The sequence below is a fragment of the Neomonachus schauinslandi genome, unplaced genomic scaffold (genome assembly GCF_002201575.2).
Source record: "Neomonachus schauinslandi unplaced genomic scaffold, ASM220157v2 HiC_scaffold_1589, whole genome shotgun sequence".
NCBI classification, from domain to species: domain Eukaryota; kingdom Metazoa; phylum Chordata; class Mammalia; order Carnivora; family Phocidae; genus Neomonachus; species Neomonachus schauinslandi.
In genome coordinates this window covers 1-6,118 of record NW_025410279.1, presented here as the reverse complement: position 1 = coordinate 6,118, position 6,118 = coordinate 1, and the positions used below count along the sequence as shown (strand labels likewise).

Sequence of the window (6,118 nt, the reverse complement as noted above, 5' to 3'; positions counted from 1 at the left end):
TAAAAATTTCATTTCTTTGCAGTTTTAACACTGAGTCCTCAGTTTCTTTGCTGGTTGTCAGTGGGGGCCCACTTTCAGCTTCTAGAGATGAACTGTATTCCTTGGTATATGGATCCTTCCATCTCAAGAAAGCAATGGTGCATTATATCCTATCCACACTTCCAATTTCTCTGACTTCTACCACTAGAGGAAATTGTCCATATGGTATATTATTTTTCCATTTTTGTACTTTCATCCTATTTGTGGCTTTGGGTCTAGAGTGTGTCTCTGGTAGACAGCATGTATTTAGATCCTGCTTTTTCACCCATTCTGCTGATTGCTGTTTTATTTATTTTACTTTATTTTTTTATTGTTACGTTAGTCACCATACAGTATATGATTAGTTTTGGGATATTTTCTGTTGTTTTTTAAATTTTATTTTATTTTATTATGTTATGTTAGTCACCAGACAGTACCTCATTAGTTTTTGATTTAGCATAGACATTTTAACAATGTTTATTCTTCCTATCCATGAGCATAGAATGTTTTTCCATCTTTTTGTGTCTTCTTCAATTTCTTTCATGAGAGTTCTGTAGTTCCTAGAGGATAGGCCTTTACCTCTTTGGTTAGGTTTATTCTGAGGTATCTTACGGTTTTTGGTGCTATTGTAAATGGAATCGTTTCTCTAATTTCTCTCTCTACAGTTGCGTTGTTAGTGTATAAGAAAGCAACTGATTTCTGTGCATTGATTTTGTATCCTGCCACATTACTGAATTGCTCTATGAGTTCTAGTAATTTGGGGGTGGAGTCTTTTGGGTTTTCCACATAAAATATCATGTCATCTGCGAAGAGAGAGAATTTGACTTCTTCTTTGCCAATTTGAATAATTTTTTTGTTGTTGTCTGATTGCTGTTGCCAGGACTTCTAGTACTATGTTGAACAATCGTGGTGAGAGTGGGCATCCTTGACATGTTCCTGATCTTAAGGGAAAGGCTCTCAGCATTTCCCCATTGAGGATGATATTCACTGTGGGTTTTTCATAGATGTATTTTATGAACTTGATGAATGTTCCCTCTATCCTTATACTCTGAAGAGTTTTAATCAGGAAAGGATGCTGTATTTTGTCAAATGTTTTTTCTGCATCAATTGAGAGGACCATATGGTTCTTCTCTCTCCTCTTATTAATGTGTTCTATCACATTGATTGATTTGCAAATGTTGAACCACCCTTGCATCCCGGGGATAAATCCCACTTGGTCGTGGTGGATGATCCTTTCAATGTATTGTTGGATCCTATTAGCTAGGATTTTCTTTTTTTTTTTTCTTTTTTTGGAATCATTATTAACTTTATTTGTCACTCTTTATAGACATTGGTCCACTTCCACATGAAAAGTAGGGAGCATCTACTTCCACTTAATATTCTAGAGAATGATGTTGTACCACAAACCATTAATAGTAACTTACACAGGGAGGAAAGTTAATAAAATAAAGATTTTATAGTCAAGCTCCAAGATGTCCGCCCCAAAATTGTTTTTTTGGGTGTATAATTACAGATATCTATAACTCCATAAAGCTAGTTTCTTTTTATTTTTTTTTAATATTTTATTTATCCATTTGACAGAGAGAGAGAGAGCCAGAGCACAAGCAGGGGAAGTGGCAGGCAGAGGGAGAAGCAGGCCTCCCGCCGAGCAGGGAGCCCGATGCGGGGCTCGATCCCAGGACCCTGGGATCACGACCTGAGCCGAAGGCAGACGCTCAACCGACTGAGCCACCCAGGCATCCAGCTAGTTTCTTTTTAGATCAATGTAGTATTTTTAATATCCACCTCATGATTTGGATCACCAAACTTTCAGAAGAGGTTAAAAAACAGCCACCCTCTGTCAATCAGATGCAGTTCTCAATCTCAGTCACTATGTAAGTACTCCCACAATTTAGGGCTACTTGAAGTTAAATACCTTCTGTTTCAGAGATATTTACATCAAATTAAGACATTTACAAATGGTTCATGGTATAGAACAGCCCAAACGTCATTTTCACCTGTCCTGTGTGAGGAAGTTAAGCACTCCTAAGTTTGTCTAATAAATTCAGTGCATTTTCCCCAACATAAATAACACAAGTTATTCTAAATGTTTTACATTTATTTCACTGCACATTTCCAAGTGTTAAATGGAATGAAATTATATTAAATGGTTATATCGTATTTGAGCATATTATGGAATCTAGAGCACACAAATCAATTCACATCAATACTATAATTCACTCTAAAAGAACATCACAGGCACGTGGAGAACAAAATTTTCTTTTTTCTTTTTTATAAATTTAAAGTATACCATCTACTTTTAAACTACACTAAAAGGTTTAACAAAACAGCCAATTTCCAAACCCCTTTTCTAAGTTTGGCATGAGGAGAATTCAATCCATTCGAATCTTCTGGTTTGTCATCTTATAAATAATGCTGTCATATCCAAGATATATGTTCCATATATTGTAAGAGGTGATAATCACAGCCAAGGCCAAGGTGATCATTATCCAAAGTACCATGTTGAAAACCACTGGATACTCAAGGTTATATTTATATGCGAGGTTATAGGGGCTTGATGGGTTCTTCACTTGTTTTGCCTCATGAATAGTCCTTGTCTTCCTGACAAGAGATGTGTCAAATGATTGGATGGTCACTAACTCCACCACTGCATTCCCACCATAAAGGTTGTACATGTCAAAAAAAAAAAAAAAAGGTTGTACATGTCATCTGTGAACTTTTGCAGAGCATCAGCAAGGATCTTGGAAGCATCTCTGAATTGTTTAGAATCTTCGCATAATGTTTCCCAATTTCATCCAAATCTGCCAGCTCCAGTGAATATAAATCAGGAGAATGATCCTTGGCTAGATGCTTATGTCAAGACATCAAACTTGAAATATCATGTAGCATTTGCAATTCAGAAAGAAAGAGCAGATCAACTTCAATGTTCCTACTCAGAGAATTGAGGGGAAGTGAATTGAGAGCAGAGTTTTCCTGGAACAGGCAATTGCGGAGCTGTCCTAACGTTAGGGAGAGATCTTCAAAAACCGAGTTTGCCTTCCCCACCATATACATTCTCTCCTCACTGGGAGCCAACTGCAAAGCTACAGGAGTTTCTTCAGAAAATAAGGAGTGAATGGAATTTGCAACGCTGTCAAGACTAAAAGGAACTGCATTCAGCAAAGGGTGCGAAATTACACTGCCTGGGGGTAGAGCAAGTTTGTCTACTCCCTTCTCCATCACCAAAATGGTAGCCCAAGGTCAATGGAACAGGTTACCCACTGCAAGTCCTGGCCAAGAGGTATACGCCAATTTCCATCTCGGAAAACAACAGACCCTGGTAATTTTAATATACTAAACTCATTCCCCAAAACACCCGCCGCCAACAAGGATAGGAACACCACGAGTGCTGCCATGGTCCCACGGTAGCCGCAACAGCAAAGGGCAGCACAGACCCAGTGGGCTGAACGCGAGCGACCACCACAACAGTAGGGGGTGTCGCGCTTTGGCTTCTCCCCACCTAGCTAGGATTTTCTTTTTTTTGTTTTGCTTTTGTTTTTTTTTAAATTTTATTATGTTATGTTAGTCACCATACACTACATCATTGGTTTTTGATGTGGTGATCCACGATCCATTGTTTTCGTATAACACCTAGTGCTCCATGCAGTACGTGCCCTCCTTAATACCCATCACCAGGCTAACCAATCCCCCCTCTACCCACCCCTCTAAAACCCTGTTTATTTCTCAGAGTCCATGGTCTCTCATGGTTCATCTCTCCCTCCAAACCCCCACCCTCATTTTTCCCTTCCTTCTCCTAATGTCCTCCATGCTATTCCTTATGTTCCACAAATAAGTAAAACCATATGATAATTGACTTTCTCTGCTTGACTTATTTCACTTAGCATAATCTCCTCCAGTCCCACCCATGTTGATGTAAAAGTTGGGTATTCATCTTTTCTGATGGCTGAGTAATATTCCATTGTGTCTATGGACCACATCTTCTTTATCCATTCATCTGTTGAAGGGCATCTCGGCTCTTTCCACAGTTTGCTATTGCGGACAATGCTGCTATGAACATTGGGGTGCATATGGCCCTTCTTTTCACTACATCTGTGTCTTTGGGGTAAATACCCAGGATTGCAATTGCTGGGTCATGGGATCACTCTATTTTTAAACTTTTGAGGAACCTCCACACTGTTTTCCAAAGTGGCTGTACCAACTTGCATTCCCACCAACAGTGTAAGAGGGCTCCCCTTTCTCCACAACCTCTCCAACATTTGTTGTTTCTCTTCCTGTCCATTTTTGCCATTCTAACTGGTGTAAGGTGGTATCTCAATGTGGTTTTGATTGGAATTTCCCTGATGGCTAATGATGATGAACATTTTTTCATGTGTCTGTTAGCCATTTGTATGTCTTCTTTGGAGAAGTGTCTTTTCATATGTTTGCCCACTTTTTGACTTGATTATTTGTTTTTTGGGTGTTGAGTTTGAGAAGTTCTTTATAGATCTTGGATACCAACCCTTTATCTGTAGTGTCATTTGCAAATATCTTCTCCCATTTTGTGGGTTGCCTCTTTGTTTTGTTGACTGATTCCTTTGCTGTGCAGAAGCTTTTTATCTTGATGAAGTCCCAAAAGTTCATTTTTGCTTTTGTTTCACTAGCTTTTAGAGATGTATCTTGAAAGAAGTTGCTGTGCTGATGTCAAAGAAGTTACTGCCTATGTTCTCCTCTAGGATTTTGATGGATTCCTGTCTCACATTGAGGTCTTTCATCCATTTTGAGTTTAGCTTTGTGTATGGTGTTAGAGAATGGTCGAGTTTCATTCTTCTGCATGTGGCTGTCTAATTTTCCCAGCACCATTTATTGAAGAGACTGTCTTTTTTCCACTGCATACTTTTTCCTGCGTTGTCGAAGATTATTTGACCACAGAGATGAGGGTCCATATCTGGGTTCTCTATTCTCTTCCATTGGTCTATATGTCTGCTTTTGTGCCAGTACCATGCTGTCTTGGTGATCACAGCTTTGTAATAAGCTTGAAATTGGGCAAAGTGAGGCCTCCAGCTTTGTTTTTCTTTTTCAACATTTCCTTGGCAATTCGGGGTCTTTTCTGATTCCATACAAATTTTAGGATTGTTTGTTCCAGCACTTGGAAAAATGTCATTGGAATTTTGATTGGGATGGCATTGAAGGTATAGATTGCTCTGGGTAGCATAGACATTTTAACAATGTTTATTCTTCTGATCCATTAGCATGGATATTTTTCCATTTTTTTTGTTTCTTCTTCAATTTCTTTCATGAGTGTTCTGTAGTTCCTAGAGTATAGATCCTTTACCTCTGTGGTTAGGTTTATTCCGAGGTATCTTATGGTTTTTGGTGCCATTGTAAATGGAATTGTTTCTCTAATTTCTCTTTCTACAGTTGCGTTGTTAGTGTATAAGAAAGCAACTGATTTCTGCATGTTGATTTTGTATCCTGCCGCATTACTGAATTGCTGTATGAGTTCTAGTAATTTGGGGGTGCAGTCTTTTGGGTTTTCCACATAAAGTATCATGTCATCTGTGAAAAGAGAGAGTTTGACTTCTTCTTTGCCAATTTAAATACCTTTTATTTCTTTTTGTTGTCTGATTGCTGTTGCTAGGCCTTCTCGTACTATATTGAACAAGAGTGGTGAGAGTGGTCATCCTTGTCGTGTTCCTGATCTTAAGGGAAAGGTTCTCAGCTTTTCCCCACTGAGGATGATATTCGCTGTGGGTTTTTCATAGATGGATTTTATGAACTTGAGGAATGTTCCCTCTATCCCTATACTCTGAAGAGTTTTAATCAGGAAAGGATGTTGTACTTTGTCAAATGCTTTTTCTGCATCAATTGAGATAACCATATGGTTCTTCTCCTCTTATTAATGTGTTCTATCACATTGATTGATTTGCGAATGTTGAACCACCCTTGCATCCCGGGGATAAATCCCACTTGGTCGTGGTGGATGATCCTTTCAATGTATTGTTGGATCCTGTTAGCTAGGATTTTGTTGAGGATTTTGGAATCTATATTCATCAGGAATATCAGTCTGAAATTCCCCTTTTTGATGGGGTCTTTGCCTGGTTTGGGGATTAAGGTAATGCTG

At 38.7% G+C, this 6,118-nt stretch overlaps 1 pseudogene; it reads right to left on the bottom strand.

The window, feature by feature from the left end:
• Positions 1-2,390: 2,390 nt before the first annotated feature.
• On the bottom strand, positions 2,391-3,413 carry LOC110584520 (annotated as a pseudogene).
• Positions 3,414-6,118: the final 2,705 nt, after the last annotated feature.